Source organism: Lissotriton helveticus, chromosome 11, assembly GCF_964261635.1.
Source record: "Lissotriton helveticus chromosome 11, aLisHel1.1, whole genome shotgun sequence".
Lineage (NCBI taxonomy): Eukaryota > Metazoa > Chordata > Amphibia > Caudata > Salamandridae > Lissotriton > Lissotriton helveticus.
The window spans coordinates 794,858,160-794,877,753 of record NC_136072.1 but is presented as its reverse complement, the minus strand read 5'-3'; the positions used below and the strand labels follow the sequence as shown (position 1 = coordinate 794,877,753).

Here is a 19,594-nt window from a genome sequence, read left to right as displayed (position 1 = left end):
ACGCCTGCAGGCGCTTGTGTGCACCGTGTGAAGAAAGTGTGGCTTGGCGCGCTTGAGGGGCAGTTAGACCCGGTCCCGGTGTGGAGGGTCCGCGCGCTGGGGTGTAGGTGCCGCCCTATCTGCCACGTTAGTTGGCCCTAATATTGATTGCAGTCAACCTGTCTGCCCACATTGTTTAAGGCTACGGTACACCCTTTTTGGGTGCTTTTGGTGCCTAGTTGCTACTGTTTTGGGGGTTTGTGCCCCTTTTGTCCCGCCTGTATTGTAGGTTGTTTGGGCGATTTCTGGTATGTCCCACGAGGAGCAGTATAAGGAGGAGCCCTACTCTTACCTCCAAGATGATGAATTTTATCAAGCGGTGGATAGCTCCATATACCGCTGCGTGACTGAGGTGGTGGGGCCCATGGAGGACCGCCTCTCAGCACGTATTGTGGAGGAATGTGCTAAGTTAGCGTCTGCGCATCTGGGGGCGCCTACTGACCCCCCAGGGACGTCGGGCGAACGCCCGCCACCTCCTAAGAAACCCTGTAGGGAGGGTTCCCCTTCAGGGATGCAGGGGGTTGACAGGGGCGCCTTTGAGCGTCTCCGGGACGCCTTTTTGGCTAAGGCGACTGCTCCCCCCCCTGCGCCCCTGTCGGGCCCTGAGCCCGCGGAAGATATGGGTACGGCCCCCTCGTCCCTGGTGTACGATTCCCCTGACACGGATGACGACGGGGAGTCGGTGCGCTCTTGGCGCCCCCCGGGCCCGGCGGCAGTGCTCCCTCGGGATGAATCGGGCATGCTGGACCCGGACGAGATTGTCCACCCACGGTCTGCGGCCTGGGCACCGGGGGAGACTGTGGCGAGGTTCGTTGCGGGTCGCCTGCGCAAGCCCCTAGAGAAAGAAGCTAGGGGTTGCTTGCGGGGGGAATGCCCGAGGCCCACTTTGGACGGCAAGGTGGCCATGACCCCCAAGTTGGACGCCAAAATGGCCACCTTCCTGGCCAAATTCATGAAAGACCCCCGCAAGGGCATTGACCGGTCCTGGGGATCGTGTCAGGATAAGTTGTTGGATGCAGTCGGGCCTGCCACGAAAATCCTCGACATGGCGGAGGAGGCGAAGGCGAATGGCACGGTCATTTCCCCGGAGGTGCTGTCAAACTGGGCACAACGTGTGATCGTGTTCCTGGGGAATGCCAACTGCGCCCTATCCACCGAACGCAGGCGTTCTTTGCTAATTAAGTTGGACCCGAAATTGGGAGACTTGGCTTCCTCTGAGGCGGGCGCGGTGGCCCAAGGGGGCCTCTTTGGCGAGCCTTTCATTAAGGAGTTGGGCAAATTTGTGTCCACCTTTACCTCGCTGGACAGGGCACAATCCAACATTAAGCGAGTTTTTCACCAGCGTTTCTCCGGTGGGGCCGGTCGCGGCAGGGGCCGCGCGACTGGCCGTGGCCAACAGACCAATAATAGAGGGCAAGGCTCCGGCAGAGGACAGTACCAGACCTCTGCGAACTTCAATAATTTCTACCCCACCAGAGGACAGCGTTTTGGCGGCAGAGGTTATCGAAAAAACTCCGGACCCAACAATACCACCGGTGAGTGTACTTTGTTTGGATCAAGTTCCTATAGGGGGGGCGGTTGGCGTCCTTTTACGAGTAATGGGAGTTGCTCACTGCCGACGCTTGGGTCTTGCAAACCGTCCGTGGTTTTCACATAGAGTTTTACGACTATCCTATTCAGGAGGTTTTTCCACGGCCGATGGTGTTCTCAGTGTCCGATGCGCGTTTGATAGACGGAGAGGTCGCAGAGTTGCTTCGCAAGGGCGCCATCCGTCAATCAACGCGCCACCCCAATGGTTTTGTCAGCAATGTCTTCCTAGTGGACAAGACGGATGGGGGCAAGCGACCGGTGATCAATCTCAGGGATTTCAACGGGTGGTTGGTCTACCGGCACTTCAAAATGGAGGGTATCCACCTCCTCCGAGACGTGCTCCTCCCGCGGGATTGGATGGTGAGGCTAGACCTCAAAGATGCTTATTTGGTGATTCCTATCCACCCGCCGCATCGTCGTTTCCTTCAGTTCTTGTGGAACGACAGGATGCACGAGTTCATGGCCCTCCCGTTCGGCCTTTCCTCGGCCCCCTGGTGCTTCACGAAAGTGTTGCACCCGGTGGTGGAGTATCTGAGAGGCCAGGGAGTACGAATGTTGGTCTACTTGGACGACATTCTCTTCATGGGGCAGTGTCCGGTGTTTTTGGCCGGGCAGTTGCGGCAAGCTGTACACCTCCTTCAACGGCTGGGCTTCGTGGTCAACGACTCCAAGTCAGTACTGGTGCCCACTCAGCGAATTACCTTTCTAGGATTCGTGGTGGATTCTGTGGAGGCCGCTCTGAGCCTTCCATCCAGGAAGATTGCAAAAATCCGGCATTTGTTGCGGCAGACGATCACGAAGGACACTACGTCTTTGCGTCACGTTGCCAGGGTGGTGGGACTCCTGTCGTCCTCCATCCAAGCGATCTTTCCGGGGCCCCTGCACTACAGGGCGCTCCAACGCCTCAAAGCCCAACACCTCCGGAGAGGAATGAGCTACGATCAGTTGATACCCCTCACGGAGGAGGTGAAGGAGGAGATGTCATGGTGGCTTTCTCACATGGAAGCATGGAATGGTCGGGCGATTTTCGGGTCAATCCCGGACCTCGTCATAGAATCCGATGCCAGCAGATCGGGTTGGGGCGCTCGGTGCGGGGATTTCTCCACCGGCGGCGCCTGGTCTTCCGACGAACAACGGTTGCATATCAACTGTTTGGAGCTCCTGGCGGGCTCCTTTGCGGTTCGTTGCTGGACCAAAGATTCGATCAAGGCCTGCGTGTTACTCCGGATGGACAATGTTTCAGCGGTTCGGTATGTGAACCACCTAGGGGGTCCTCGTTCTCGCGCTCTGGCGAACTTGGCGAAGGACTTCTGGGAGTACTGCCTGGAGCGTCACATTGCGGTGACGGCGGAGTATCTGCCGGGTCAGGCCAATCAGGTAGCGGACTGGCACTCCAGGTATCTCAGGGATGCCAGTCAGTGGAAACTGGATTCCGGAGTCTTCCAATGGCTCCAGGACCTTTGGGGTCCTTTTTCGGTGGACTTGTTTGCGTCCCGCCTGGATCACCAACTTCCGAGATTTTTCAGTTGGAGGCCGGATCCCCTGGCGGAGGCCACGGACGCCTTTCTGCAGGATTGGAGTCGGGAAAAACCGTTTGCGTTCCCCCCGTTCTCCATGGTGGTGCGGACGGCGGCCCAGGTACGCCGCCAAGGAGTGGAGTTGGTGCTGATTACACCGCTCTGGAGGTCTCAAGTGTGGTTTCCGGTTCTTCTGGAACTTTCTTGGGATTTTCCAATCCTACTCCCCCTGTTTCCTCTTCTCCTGCGGAATCCAGATCAGGAGCCGCACCCTCTCATCTTGCGGAGCTCGCTCCGTCTCATGGCGTGGAGGCTCTCAGGAGACGTTGGTCGCTCCCAGGCCTTTCGGGATCGGCTGAGGGCCTTCTCTCCAAAGCATGGGCCGATAGTACGACGAAGCGCTACAGATCCGCTTGGCTTAAGTGGATGCGTTGGTGTCTTCGAAGGGATTTGGATCCCTTGGTCGCGGGCCTCGTTCCCATTTTGAATTTCTTGGCTGAACTGGCCTCTAATGGCCTTGCTTATAGGACAATTAATGCGATTCGATCTGCGATTTCTACGGGTCACAACCCGATCGGTCAGTCTCCGGTCGGAGAACATCCTTTAGTTTGCCGACTTCTGCGAGGTATTCGTCTTTCGTTGCCTCCGGAACCCCGGTATTCGGTCCTTTGGGACGTCAATTTGGTTTTGAATTTATTCCTTTCATGGCCAGCCAACACCTACTTGTCTCTAAAGGAGCTCTCAGCTAAGTTAGCCATGCTGTTGTGCTTGGATTCTTGCAGGCGTGTATCGGATGTGCGCGCGTTGGATATATCGGCGCGAATCTTCTCCCCGGAGGGGGTTACTTTTACTTTGGGGCGTCGCACAAAGTCGGCGTCGCGCTCTATTTCATATCCAGCTTTTCTGGACACTCCTAAGTTGTGTGTTGTGCAATGCTTGAAAGCTTACGAAGATATGACCTTGGACATCCGCCCTCCGGGCGAACGTCAATTGCTGATTGCCTTGCGGAAGCCACACAAAGCTGTCTCCTCCCCCACCATTGCAAGGTGGGTGCGTTGGGTCATGCAAGAAGCAGGCATCAATACGAAACTTTTTGGAGCACACTCTGCCAGAGGGGCCATGGCTTCTAAGGCGTTTGCAGTGGGTGCTCGCTTGGAGGATTTAATGCGAGCTGCAGATTGGTCCTCGGATTCCACGTTTAAAAGGTTTTATTTTAAACCGGTGGTGGATCTGGCCCAGTTGGTGGTGAGTAAGCTTTGAACTAGCATAATCTGAAGCCTCCGGTCCTGACATAGAATCGAAATTTGCCTAGCTTATGTAACGGTAAGTTTCAATTCTATTAAGGACACGGAGGCGAGGATTATCCCACCCAGAATGCGCAGTGATTCCTACCCGCCCGTATGGCAGTAAGTAAAGTCTTTTCCTCTATGCGGTTATGTTCTATTGGTTAACATATGATGCTCCTCTGTCATGCTGTCTCACTCCTGTGACTCCTCGCTTACGCTGTCCGTTTTTTCTGGCAGGCAACGAGGGAGCTAAACAGGATCAGTGAGGCGAATGCGTGATCTGCGCGAAGAAAGAGGAAGAGCAGAGAGAGGAGACTGGCTATCTAGCTGTAGTAGACATGGTGGAAGGACTATGGACTGGATGTGCATAAGAGACTCTTGGGAGTTGTGGTTTTGGACTATGGAAAAAATGTTACTTCAACTGCTTTATTTGAAAGCATTTGTTCTTTGTTAATATTTTTCCTGAGCTGCTATGGAGTTTATGATGTTAATAAAGCGAAGGAAGAATAGCATAATCCTCGCCTCCGTGTCCTTAATAGAATTGAAACTTACCGTTACATAAGCTAGGCAAATTTCGATTGTCAGTATAAATATTTTTTTAGGTGTTTAAGGGCTGCAAGTTGCCTTAGAGATGCCTGAAAGCGACGAAAACGTCCTAGACATGTGTTCTGGGGGAGAAAGAGTACTTCTAGCGCAATAGCATGAAGAGCAGTCTGTACCAGATAGATCTTGCTCATTGCCGTTGCTTAGATCACGCATTAACCACATTTCTTTAGACAAGCTCTATTTTCATGAGCTTCACGAAGCAGGATTGGGTTCTACCCAGTACTTAAAATGGAAAAAAAAAAAAAGACGACGTGCAGGTACTCTGTACCAGAGTCCCTGCTTATTTCTGAGAAGTGCCGGAACTCTCCAATTAAAAGTATTATTACATCTCTCGTGAGAAGTGCCGGTACTCTCCCTGGTAAAGTAAAAAAAAGTGCCGGTACTCCGTACCGGACAGTACCGACCAATTTAAAGCACAGGTTCTACCCCAAAGTGTGAGCCAAGAGGATTTCTAGAGTTTCGGCCCTTGTACTTTAAGGAATGTACGTACGTTTTTGGACATTTAAGTCTGCTAATTGCACATATGTAGCATTTGAATTAAGTGTGGCACCTTTCAAGTACTCACAGACAACATGCTTACGAATGACAACATGCAAAACATACGCTTAACACAGTATACAGCCCATCGTGTTACCAGAATAATTCGATTTAGTTATTAGGTGCATTACTCCAGGTGAAACAAAAAGGAAGACTCCAATAGGTTCAAACGGAGCAAAAGATCACAAATCCCAGAATATAATACGTTTTCTAACGAATGTTCGGGACTTAAAAATAGGAGTAATACTAGACAATCTGTCTAGGACTGGGACACTACAGCCAGCAATTAACTTGACCAGATTCTTAGATTTATTTTCATTCTTACACATCCCATACATTTGAGGAATTGGATGTTCAAAATTTCAAGCCGTTTGGGGAGGGAGGGGGGGGGGCTTTCACATGAATTAAATGTGCTCCCTCTTTCATATTTGGAAACAGCCTAGATAAAACATGCTACACATTTGTTTCTATGCTTGGTTTCCAAAAGTTTCCTTTGGCCTCTTTATGTGAAAAAAGAGAGTACATTATTTTAAGATCCTATGGCTCATCATATTAAGACATACCTGACCTTCAACTAGACCAAACTAAGTCCTAATAGTGGAAAAATCTACCCTTGTGATAAATAACACAAAAAAGGTGCCTAGTACATGTGGCGGATATATAGACAGACTGACTATCCTACCACCATGCGTGATGGTTGTCTGAAGGTCTTGAAGTGATAATGCCTCACTTGTTCAGTCTCTTCCATGAACATTCATCAGATTGACAAAGTTGATAAAGGCTTATCATTACCTGGATGTAGCTTTGGGGTTATTTGCCATCTGTAGGAGCATCATTATAAACGTGTAAATATATATGTGCAATTATGTTTATTTTGGAAAGTGCGCATTGGGTCGGAGAGGTTCTCTTTAAATTATCTTTCCCAGGCTGCCCATGAGATATAGCCTTTGTGTAAAGTAAAGTTTCTCACAGCAAGAAGCACTGGGACGGAATCAAAAGTGGGACACCCACAAGATGGGCACAGTGAATTAGGGGGATCTTCCTGAAACAGCAACCATGGACATGGACAGGAGAGGCCTGGCCTAGAAACTTAGTCTCCTTGAAAAACAAATTGCAATTCCACTTCTCGCTTCTGTCACTCATTACATGGCATTGCTAAAGATCAATCTGTATTCCCTTCTTAAAAGAATGACTTCATGGAAAAAGGTGGCTACCCAGTTTCTCCCTCCTCACTTCAGTGTCTGGGTCTCCTCCCTGCAGCTACAGGAATGCAGGCAATACATTCCCACTGTCTGAGAAGTCACCCTCACCCTGTGACATGCTGACCAGGTGCATCCAAATAGATTCCACTTCTGTTTAGTAATTAATAGTACAAGACAAACTTTGAGGATAAGCATCAAAAGACATAGTATAGCATTTGTAGAATCTCCTTTTCAATGTTTACATTAATTTATCCTGTATATTTTAGCACTAATCTCCATTACTGGATTGCTGCTAACTGCCCATTCCCCATCTCAAAGATAAAACAGCCTGTCTTTAAAGTCATACTGTGCAATCTCGTAATACCTAATCTCCTGTCTCATATGCTAATCCTACCAAGCACCTCTTAGAACACAAATACTCACCTTACTAATGATCACACCTAACTACTACTAATGTAATCCACCACCAAAACACTGGAGTAAATTCATGAAATAGTCTCTTTGCGAGCACAACATTAACCTTTGAATTTTACTAACTTTGGGTTCCGGAGAAGCATGTCCCTGGCATAAAACGACTCAACGCCTCATTAGGAGTAGTAAGCGCTGTATAATACAATTAGGTCTGATAATAGGGAGAACTGGTTAAGACATCCACTGGGTAGTTCGGCAAAGGTATTAAACTACTTTGAAATTGATGATTTATTTCAATCAGACAATGCAGTAATTAGGTGGCACAAAATGTTCCAAAAATGCACAGGCTCCAAATTGTTTCTGCGAGCACAGGATTTGTTTTTTTTCAAACAAAAAATAGGATCATGTATCAAATGAGTATATTCCATACTGGTATAATGCAACAGCTACACTCCACATTGCATGCATGAAATACGCATACTGCCTCTCCAGTCACAGAGCCTACAATTCCACGAAATACAACAGCAGCTGATTATTTCATCTCCAAAGGACAAGCCAAGAGTAAAATTGGTACTATGTCAGGCTAAAACTAGAAAACCCTTACAATATCCAGTTCATCCTTCCACACGGAGGCAATATCTATTATAATGGCGTTTCCTCAGTGAACATTCCTAAACCGTCTGGGTGTATCATTCCATATAGACGTATTTACACAACAATAACATTTTCCAAAGTCACAGCCCACTCTGTAGCAGCGGTTAGCGTTTGGGTGACCTTTCTCCACTCCACGTGCCAGAGTGAACAACCACTGGCTCCTCGACTCCCCACGTTCACTCCACTCTGTGACTTCTCTTTGCAACATCTTATAGCACATCAGAACACGGATCTCGGCCACTTTACTGTACTCTGGAATGTAGGGCGCATTGTAGGCCAGGTCCCCATGCCTGTCTGTCTATTCATTGGGTATAATTATGACTGCTTGTGGAATTTCCTCCCCATAGTTTACAAATGGGGCGTCATTTTGTGCTATGCCATGTTATAGGATGGTCCTCCAACACCTTATCGTCGCTTCAAACAGTCTCTCCGTGAGCCATCTCACACGGCACCCAAGGTACTTGTTCCTCATAAGCACTGCACAGTTCCCATCCTTGACTACACATTACCATCTGCACATCCTGCAAGTTCACCTCGGGTGTCGTACAAGGTGTATAAGATAGAAAGCCGGCTGGACTTGGCCCACATTACACCAACTCAGTGTGTATGGTTCCTTGTCAGATCTTGGTCCTGCCCTTCCCACCCAAAGGCAGGGTCATGCCAGTTCGCAGGAGACCGGCTGGGTGCCAAGCTCTGACAACCACCCAGTGAAAGAGTATTTGCCAGATCCTTGATCCGGATACACAGCCTGCTTGAGCTATATAAAAAAAACGCAGAGGGCGTTTCAAGCAAACTAAGATACGAACAGTGAACTGGAAAACATCTTCAATACTATGCAGCAGTCAAATTCATAGACAGAAGTGCAGAAAGCACAGTTGTATGCAGCCTGATAATTCACTGAAAACCGGGTCCCTCCAGTCCGTCCTTTTGCTCCTTCACATCTTTAGTGACAAGGACACGATGCTTGCCACACTCTACAGAAATGCGCTTGGGCATTTATTGTACAATAGAATACACTCCTCACAAATGGGGATTCGGACTGACCGAAAGGCCTATCCAGTCAGCCAATTTAATTCAGTCTGTAGATGCCATACAAACGAGCGATCTGTACATTTGCCACAGAGGCATTCAAAAATGGTACCATGATTTACGTGAATAACTACATTACCGAGTCCCTACCAGTTTAGTATGATGCTCCTGAGATGCCGCATATGATTTTCGTCAAAACTGTAAGCACTATTAAATCAGTCAGGAGCTCTGCCGCAATAAAAAAAACATCGTACAAAGTGTGGTACGTTTAAGTCACTCGCATAGTACATGCGACTGAAAAAACAAATCGGGAGGATTTCCTATGGTCAAATAAAGTTTCAGCAGCCAAACTGATGTGCTCTTCAGAACCTCCTGAAAGCCGTTAAACTAAAGTCAATACTGAAAGTGAACGGAAAGGTATTCAAAAGTTTGCCACCTGTAAAACTAGTCGACGAGAACCCAACTACCAGGGGGTATAAACATGGACAACACTTAACACCGACTTGAATTCTCTTAACGACGTTTTTTAAATCATATGTCAGTAAAAAGTACATACCTTTGATTACTCAAAACAGCACAGTCGGTCTGATAACAGATCATATCTGGACAAAATGGAACATCAACACAGCTTTTAAAATGGCGACAGACAGGGTCAAGGTTCGGCGGTTTCCATGGTATGCAAAGTAAACATTCAGCACGCAGGTGCCATTTGATATCTCTTACAGCTCACCAAACTGCAAACGTGTGACATCATGCGTATTTTCCAGCATAACGTACGTGTGTAAACTACTACGTCAGAAAATAAGAATGAGAGTCGAGCTGGGGGCGGCCATGTCAGCATGTGACGTAATCAATTCGCGACAATCCGCTCGGCCACTTAGGAGGGCTACTCTGGCAGGCATAACCCATAATCATTTTTGTTTACCATAAGCCGTGCTGCCAGGTCGGGTACTATAAATAAATGGCCCTGTGTCGGAGCGACTTATACAGGTAGGAAGTGGCAACGGTGAAAGTTTCAACCCCCAACCATCATTGTATTCATGACAAAGGGGAGGGGGTCGACAGGGATCACTTTTACTTGTCTTCGGAACACAAGGCAAGTGACATTCCTACATCTCAAACTATGGCGGTGAGCACGACGACTGCCGCGACCCCAACCCTGCACAAATGCAAATTCAAGGATGGGGTCGGGACAGCCGTAATGCACACACACGAATCAGAGGGAAGGAGATCTATGTAGTCAACTGGCAATAACATTAGCGGCACCAACCCCCTTAAATCGATAGTCACCCAGGCCTCCTCTCATACCACCACCAGACAGTCTGACTGGAGCCTGCAAACATTCCTCAAAGCACAACAATGGCCAGAAATAGGACGCGGAAAGAGAGAGAGGAGGCATAGATAGGAGGCGAGAGGCTGCTGAGAAGACAGTGTTGAATAGGGTCTATGTATGCATAGTGAGATGGGGGCAGATCAGAGGAAAATAAACCAAGGGGTGGAATAGGAAGTGGAACAAGAAAGCAAAGACCAAATAATACAGAAACGAGATGAGGCTGGTGGAAAGGGAGCCAGAGGAAAGTGGACAAGGGGTGGGGGAACAGATGTTAAGACAGAGCATAGCTGGAAACGGGGACACGCATGGGATGCGCAGGAGGGAGCACAGAAGCAGGGAGTGGGAAGAATGGGGGTTAAAACTAAGTAAGAAGCGAGGATGTTAGAGGAGGCAAAGTAGGTAGAATAAGAAAGCTACACATTAAGGTAAATAAATGTGGGCTATACATGTAGGTCACGGAAAAAGTAAATGAAAATAGGGTGATGAGAAGAGTGAATTGGTGGGAGACGAGGCAGGAAGAGACCCAGTGGTATTGTACGGACGAGGATCACTAAAATGAGCAGCACCGAAGAAAACCGAGTGGGGAAGCCAACCAGAAGGTAGTAGTAATGATCATATATATAAAACGGGAAAAACAGCGATCCAGTCTGAGTACAGAGATGGCAGGGGGAGAGGATAGACACCTAGCAAGATCGGAGGAAGAGAGGAAGTGGGAGGGGGAAGAGGAGGTGCCGTGCAGAGAGAGGAAGAGGAGGTGCAAGAAGAGGCAACGATAGGCAGAGGTAGGCGCCGAAGTCGAGAACATGGACTAAGTAGGCAAGAGATATGTAGGAAGAGGAAAGTAGTAACAGGAGGGGAATAGTCAGGCGACAGAGGGGTGTAGGGAGAGAGTAGCAGTAGATTGAAGGTGGGAACAGGGTGGTAGAGAGCAAGAAACAGGAATGAAGCACAGATGAGAACACAGGAGAGGGCAGAAAGAAGGCAGGTAAGTTAAGGCTCAGAGTGTGTCAGTGGATGAGCCAGGAGGAGGTAGCGAGTTGGGAGAGAGGGGAAAACAAGACAGGGAGAATGAAGGAGAGAGGAATGGAGTCACTCGGAGAGGGAGTGTGAAGCAGAGATGAATTAGAGAAAGAACGACGCAAAGGATAAGGTAAAGTGGCCGGTTACTGCAAACGCTTGTGATACAGGCGGTGCTCAGAAAATACACTGATCCGCTCCTACCTGAAAAGGGCAGATAATGGCCCTCTCTTCTCTCCTTTCAAGCAGTCCTTCTCCTCCTCCTCCCCTCCTCTCTGTAGAACTCTCTTCTCCACGGCTGCCGCTTCTTCCTCTGTGGCTCTCCTCTGAGCTGCTGCTGAGCACCAGGGCTGTGTGCTCCCCTCCCCCTCTTACCCCTCCCTCTCTCGGCTTCCTCTCCCTTTTCTCACACCCTGATCTTTCTCTGCTTTACACCTCCTCCCTTCCCCCTCCTGTACGTCCTCTGGTCCGTCTCTCCTCCCTTTCCTGCCGTCTAGTCCCCCTCCCTTTCCTGCTCTCTCTCCTCCCTTTCCTGTTGTCTCTCCTCCCTCGGTCTCACCCCCCTTCTCGCTTACCTGCTGTCTCTCCTCCCACTGCATTTCTCCCACCCCCCTCTGGTATGTCCTCTAGCCATTCTCTCCTCCCTTTCCTGCTCGCTCTCCCTCTTGTATGCCCTTTAGTCCTTCTCTCCTCCCTTTCCTGCTGTTTCTCCTCCTCCAATTTCCTACTGTCTACGCTTTCACGCTCTCCTGAGTAGTGCTTCTATCCTTTTCTTGTCGATTGCCTCGTCCTTTCCAGTCGCTATTCTTTTACTTTTCCCCTATGATCCGTCACCCTTTTTGTTCGCTCGCTTGCTCCTCTCCCGTCATTCCTTTCTCTTTCAGTTGCAGTATGTAACCCTCTAGTGCCCGCAGTTACATATTATATAGCACAGCCTCATCTTTGCATGTGTCATTTCTGCACGGCCTTCTGGTCCCGCTCGCCCTACGCATCCCCGTTTCGCTCAAACCTCATTCTCTGAAAACTGCTTCTTATTTCCCCGTCTTCTCTCAGGACTCGTTCTCATTCACGCATCTCGCCCTCCGCCTCTCTTGCCTCCTCCTAGTCCCCCTCCTCCCTCCCAGTGATCCCCTCCGTCTCCAGGTTCCTCCTCTAATCACCCAATGTCTTTCTCTGTCTCTTATTTTCTTCGTCAGATTCTCCTGGTGTCGCTTCGTCATTTGATTCTTGTCATGTATTTGATCAAACCCCGTGTCCCCCTCGCCTCCACTGATTCTATTTCACTTGTCACTCAACCCCCCCCCCCCCGGGCCCCTATGCTCTTTCCATTCTCTCGTGTCCTCCTCTCCTCTGTCATATGCGCCTATTCGATCTCTTTTCAACTCCATCTCCTTTTTGTCTTCTCTCCTGACCCTATGGGTCTAATCACCCTGCCCCCCTTCTACCCTCCACCCCCTGCCGCCAGCCCTGCCTGTAATCGTATGCTCCTCTTACTGTCCCCTCTGCTGTGCATGTCTGCATTCACTAGTGTCTGCCTTTAAGGGCTTTCTTTTCTTATCCCTCCCCTTTGTCTGCTGTAAGACCACGTCTGTGGTCACCATTGCTGTCTTCAGGTCTCCCCACCCCAGCGTTGCACTTCTTCTGCTGTCTATAGATATTTCATCCTCTTTGTCATAAGTCCAGTTTGTCTCTTCTCACCTTCTCTATCTCCTTTACAGTTTCTTATTGCCACTCTCATCCCTCACGTGTTCCTTCTACTGTCCCCTCGTCCCATTGCCTATCTCCCCTATTTTCTCTGTTGTCTCTGTCTTTTGCCCCCCTCCCGGGTGCATCAATATTTGTCGCTCCCAATATTTCTCTCCCCTACTGTTATCAACAGTACCGTCACCCCTTCTCTGACCCTGGTTTTCAGCCCTTCTCATCATGTATCTAGTTTTTTTTTTGCTTCTCTCCACTACTCCTACGCCATTATATACTCTGCTTCTATCCATCACCATAGTCCTATATCAGTATTTCCCCCTCCAGCCAGCTTTATCTTTTTCCCCTGGGCCTCTTTGCATCTACTATCTTTCCGCCCAAACTTTTTTCTCCTATCCTTATTCTCCCTTATCGTCCCTCTCCCATGGCCAAGGCTCTTCTTTTGCTCTTCAGTTGTCTCCCCTCTACCCTAGTAGGCCTTATTTTGTCCCGTTCTGTCTCCCAATGGCCACTACCAATCAGTAAATATGAATTTACCTGGCTCTGTGTACTGGTAGGGACACTGTTTTGCGCTTGGTGACCGTCCTGCTTTCAGCAGAAGCGGCCGCTCCACTCACTGCTCCCTGCCTCCTGGATGTGGTATTGTAAACGCTGAGACCCGGTCTCACTCCCTGCTTGAGCCTGCATAATTTAAAAGAAGCGCCTAGTCAGTGATTAGCGCTAGATCGCCCCGACCGCCGAGCATTTCCTTAGAAATCCGCCGAGACCACTCACAGCACCGAAGTCCCATAGTGCGCTTGTGCGACAGCAGCTCCTGCACCGTGCTGCCTGAAATTACATTATTGCCTGCAATTGTGCTTTGAATTTGCATCGCGCTCGCCTCCATTGTGCCCCTGTGTTGTTTTGGGATTGCCTGCTTGCTGCTGCCATTTTGTTTGTTGTTGACTCCTTCCCCTGATCTCCACCCTGCCTCCCTGCTGACCCTCCCTCTCCCCTCCCCTTCCACTATCCACATATGTCAGATGCATTTGCGCGCAGCGACCGCGCCCCATTCGCGCCGAAGGTGCGCCAAAGGTAAGCCCGTCTACGCCCGTCCGCGCCTGGACCGCGCCCAGCGCCGGTCCCCCTGGTCCCCGCTCCACCCATTCTACCCGCATTACATACGACGCCTCCTCCCTCTCTGCACTCAACCACGGCCGACTCACTAACTGCGCCCAAGCAGCACCAGGACACATCCATGGACCCTTCACCTGCCACTCCTGCAAATTCACCTGCGTCAAGTCCCAAACCAAATCCACAAACACCAAACAGAGATCCAACACCAACCACCTTAAATGCATCCTTCTCAACACCCGCTCGGTTCACAAACACGCCATCGACCTTTGGAATCTACTCGACACCATTTCTCCGGACATCGCCTTCCTAACAGAAACCTGGATGAATGCCTCTTCAGCTCCAGACATCGCGATCGCCATCCCGGACGGCTACAAGATCATCCGTAAGGACCGCCCCATCCAAACAGGAGGAGGCATCGCCATCGTCCACAAGAACACCATCCGCGTCTCAACCAGCTCAGATGACAACCTCGCTATCGCCGAACACCTTCACTTCCAGATCCACACCGACCCCAAGACAACACTTAGGGGCACCCTCCTCTACAGGCCACCAGGACCCCGTACAAAATTCAGCGAAGACATCACTGACTTTATCACCCCACACGCCCTCCCTTCGGAAGAATACATTCTACTTGGAGACCTCAATTTCCATCTGGAAAAGAGCAACGACAGTAACACCGCCACCCTTCTGGACAACCTCGCCAATCTCGGACTCAAACAACTTGTTAACACCCCCACACACTATGCAGGACACACACTCGACCCGATCTTCACTTCCAGCAAGCATATCTCCTTCACTCATACCACACACCTCCACTGGACGGACCACAGCTGCATCCACTTTATTTACAATAAGACCTCGATCCACAACCACCCTCAACCAACTCTGCGAAGAAATTGGAACAAAATCACCATCGACCAGATCTCAACATCGCTTCTTCAAAAACCCCCTGCCTATTCATCGAACCCTAACCAAGCCGCCATCAACCTCACACAATGGTTAACCCAAACCGCCGACAAATTAGCACCCTTGAAAAAACATCAAATCAAGCAAGGAAGCAAGAACGCCCCCTGGTTCAACGATGACCTTAAGAAATCCAAGAAGCTCTGTCGTTCCCTTGAGAAAACTTGGAAAACAGACCCAAACACTATCACCCAAGCCGCCTTCAAAAACGCCACCCGCAAACACCACCAACTAATCCGGACAGCCAAGAAATCAGCACTCAAAGACCGACTAGACAACAATGCCCACAACAGCAAGGAACTTTTCAACATCATCAAAGAATTCACCAACCCCACCGCCAGCTCTAACGACATCACCCCCTCTCAAGTCCTCTGCGACTCCCTTGCCTCATTTTTTCATGACAAAATCGCCGACATCCATAACAGCTTTGACAACCAACCTGTAAACCAGTCCACCCCACTCACCTCCGAACCGTTACCTCCTCCGAATATCCTTTTCGAATGGAACTCAATCACCACAGAAGAGACCATTCTCCTGATGAACTCCATCCACTCAGGATCTCCTACAGACCCATGTCCCCATCACATCTTCAATAAAGCAGACTCCATTATCGCACCCCATCTCCGAGATGTCATCAACTACTCCCTTAACTCCACCACATTCCCAGAAAGCTGGAAACACGCCGAACTCAGCGCCCTCCTGAAGAAACCCACAGCTGACCCCACCGAACTCAAAAACTATCGTCCCATCTCGCTCCTCCCATTTCCTGCCAAAGTCATTGAGAAAGCCATTAACAATCAGCTCGCCACCTTCCTCGAAACCAACAAATCACTCGACTCCTCACAGTCTGGCTTCCGAGCCAAACACAGCACCGAGACCGCCCTCATCGCAGCAACAGACGACATTCAAACACTACTGGACAACGGAGACACAGTCGCCCTTATCCTCCTTGACCTCTCCGCAGCCTTCGACACAGTCTGCCATAGCACCCTGATACAACGCCTCAGAAACATCGGAATTCAAGGAAAAGCATTGGACTGGATCATTTCGTTCCTCGCTGGAAGAACTCAGAGAGTCCGCCTCCCCCCTTTTAAATCAGAGGCCACCGAAGTCATCTGCGGCGTCCCGCAAGGATCATCTCTCAGCCCCACCCTCTTCAACATCTACATGAGCCCCCTCGCAACCATTGCACGTCAACACAACCTCAACATCATCTCCTACGCTGATGACACTCAGCTGATCCTCTCACTCACCAAAGACCCAACCACCGCCAAAACCAACCTACACGAAGGGATGAAAGAAGTAGCCGAGTGGATGAAGCACAGCCGTCTGAAACTGAACTCGGACAAAACGGAAGTCCTCATATTAGGCGCATCCCCTTCCACCTGGGACGACTCTTGGTGGCCAACGGCCCTAGGAAAAGCCCCCATACCGACGGACCATGCACGGAACCTGGGCATCATCCTGGACTCCTCACTCTCGATGACCAGACAAGTCAACGCCGTCTCATCTTCATGCTTCAAAATCCTACGCATGCTCAAAAAACTTTTCACTGGATCCCCACCGAAACAAGAAAAACGGTCACCCACGCACTGGTTACAAGCCGTCTGGACTACGGAAACACCCTTTACGCCGGTTCCACCGCGAAACTACAGAAAAAACTCCAACGCATCCAAAATGCTTCAGCCAGACTCATACTAAACCTCCCCCGCACAGACCACATCTCCGCTCACCTGAAAGACCTTCACTGGCTCCCCATCAACAAGAGAATAACGTTCCGTCTCCTCACCCACGCACACAAAGCCCTATACAAACTTGGACCTGATTGTCTCAACACGCGCCTTTCCTTTTACACCCCCACCCGCCAGCTGCGTTCGTCCAACCAAGCCCTCGCCGCTGTTCCGCGCATCCACAAGGCCACCATGGGAGGAAGATCCTTCTCCTACTTAGCGGCCAAGACCTGGAATTCCCTTCCCATCCACCTCCGCCTTACTCAAAACCACCTAGCCTTCAGAAAACAACTTAAAACATGGATATTCGATAAGTAAACCTCCCCCCCCCCCTTCCTCAAGCGCCTTGAGACCCTATGGGTATGTAGTGCGCTATATAAATTCTGACTTGACTTGACTTCTTTCATTGGTGATTTATTACCCCTTGATGTATTATTCTATAGGAAAGGTTTTGTCCGTGGTATATTTGCCATTGGGTCCTTTAGTACAATAAAGAAACAAAAAACTGCAGCACACTTGTAGAAGAATTAAAGTTAAATCGATGTCCCAATGGACATAAAGTACAAAAGTTCAAGGGCGAAGAAGTTGTCCACAAAATAATCGTTTCTTCTTTTATTAATCCAACATAGGCCAGCCGACACGTGTTTCGTCGCAAGAAACAACGCTGTTTCTGCGACTCATCAGGGCTATAGGAGCGAGGGTATTCAACCAAAGGTCGCGGTGCCGGTGATAATTCCGACCCGGCTCCGCTCAAGACCGGGTATAGAGTCGGCGATTCAGTTCCGGTTGACCGCACCCGGAACTGAATCGCCGACTCGGAAGAGTCTTGGCCGCATCTTCCCCGCACTCCGGGGACCTACAGACCTTTACAGCTATACTTGCCTTAACATTAGAAGGCACTGAGCAAGAGATCAATACTTTCATTCCTACCGCACTAAGCAGTGTTACTATCCAGTTCTTCAACCAAGGTTCTCCATATCGACTCTGAAAACAACACCGCTCCATTCATGTGGAATCCGTGCCTGATTGTCGTCTATACCCGGTCTTGAGCGGAGCCGGGTCGGAATTATCACCGGCACCGCGACCTTTGGTTGAATACCCTCGCTCCTATAGCCCTGATGAGTCGCAGAAACAGTGTTGTTTCTTGCGACGAAACACGTGTCGGCTGGGCTATGTTGGATTAATAAAAGAAGAAACGATTATTTTGTGGACAACTTCTTCGCCCTTGAACTTTTGTACTTTATGTCCATTGGGACATCGATTTAACTTTAATTCTTCTACAAGTGTGCTGCAGTTTTTTGTTTCTTTACTTGGTGTGTCCTCAAAAACACATCGTGAGGGGTTACAGGGCTTTGCCTCTCTTTTGCATGCACCTTTTGCACTGTAGCTTCTCATTGTGCGTCAACCCAGTAGTGCGCCCAGAATTTCCCTCACATCTAAAATCCTGTTTTTGGTAATTTCCTTTAGTACAATAGATGGGTCTCAGAGTAGACCATTTATTGCCCTTGTTGTTTATCCATGTAGACTCTTTATTGCTGTGGTGGTTATGGGTGTGTATCCAAGCCAGCAGTGTATTACTGTGATTGTGGGTGTGCTGCAGGCCGGAAAAGCAGGCAAGGAGGTCGAATATAGTGGGCTATGCTGGTACTTTAATTCACATAAGGCAGAAAGCAAGTCACAAAAAGAAAGGGCTCCAAGGGATGATGTCCGGGTCTTCTCCGGGTCTTGGGTCCGGTTCTTCGGAACTCGGATGACAGGTCCGGTATCGGGGAGGATCCTCGGAGGGCAATAAGAGAAAAGAAAAGGGGACCGTTAGTCCTGTCTAGGGTTTCGAGGAACCGCTATACCAGTCACCGTCACCCGGGTAGTGAGGGATGGAGAGGAGACAGTGCGGAAGGGAGGTATCGGGGTTGAGAAACAAGAAGGGCGGTACGCAGTAAGAGTGCCAAATGGGGTCGTGTTGGGGAGGTCTTTCTACACGGTGAGGGTGCTGTACAAGTATTTTACAGTGCAATTAACGTGTCGCTAGGGAGTTGGGGAGTTATATACAGGGTATTACAGCGAGCTCGGAAGATGAATTTACAGGGTACTCACACGGTCCGCCGCAACTCTACAGTGAGTTGCGGCCGCTCTTCAGCCACCTCCTGGGGACTCCACCAATCTTCGGTCCACACGTCTTCGTCGACGTTCGCCTGCTCTCCGTCTTCTGCTCCGGTCCGAGTGTCCTGCCACGATGCTCCGACGGCGTTCTGGTTCCTGCTCTCGGCTTTTCCTTGTTCTGGCGCTGCCACGGGGGAGGGACTTCCGGGGTCAGAGGGATGTACTTCCTGTGGACGCTGTTCTCCGGTTGGTTCCTGTAAGACAGAGAAGGGCGGGGGTCTGTTTGTTATGGTTACTGTTCCGGGCCCCGTTTCCGACACAGGGAAGTGTCTGAGGGGTTTCAGTCCTGGCGGAAAGGAAGGCGGTACGTTTTTGAGAGGGCCCATTCCTGGCGGGTGGACAGCGGCACCGTATCACAATTACCCTGGATGTGTGTTTGCGTGGCTGATTGATCTTCCCTAAATGCTTTATTAATTAGGCACTGTATTGCTTTAGCTGTGTCTCCCAATAGGCCTTACATGACCACTCTGTTTCCTCCTCACTAGATCCCCATTGCAAGTGGCAGGTGTTGGGTGGAAAATGTATTGCACGTGGTTACAACTGACACTAATATGTATGGAATTTGTGGGTGTGGTAATTAGCATCTTTTACAAGTTTTACCCTAAAAATGGGGCATACTATTATTGATTTTTGTGCGTACCATCAAAGGATCTGTATTTCCGTTAATAAAAACCATAATATTTACTACATGAATGCCAGAGTTAAA

General features: G+C 49.7%; 1 protein-coding gene across 4 annotated transcripts in view; it reads right to left on the bottom strand.

Moving 5' to 3' along the window:
• ZMIZ2 (zinc finger MIZ-type containing 2) overlaps window positions 1-19,594 on the bottom strand; it is a 360,252-nt gene that overhangs the window by 250,440 nt on the left and 90,218 nt on the right. The window contains exon 1 of one of the 4 annotated variants that reach the window (XM_078666773.1): window positions 11,426-11,692. The exons of 1 other annotated variant lie outside the window; for it this stretch is intronic. The gene's annotated coding sequence lies outside the window, so the exon portion shown is untranslated. Of the gene's footprint in view, window positions 1-9,427; window positions 9,618-11,425; window positions 11,693-19,594 lie in introns of those variants that run through there. 2 more of the 4 variants (XM_078666776.1, XM_078666774.1) reach the window with 2 other exon arrangements.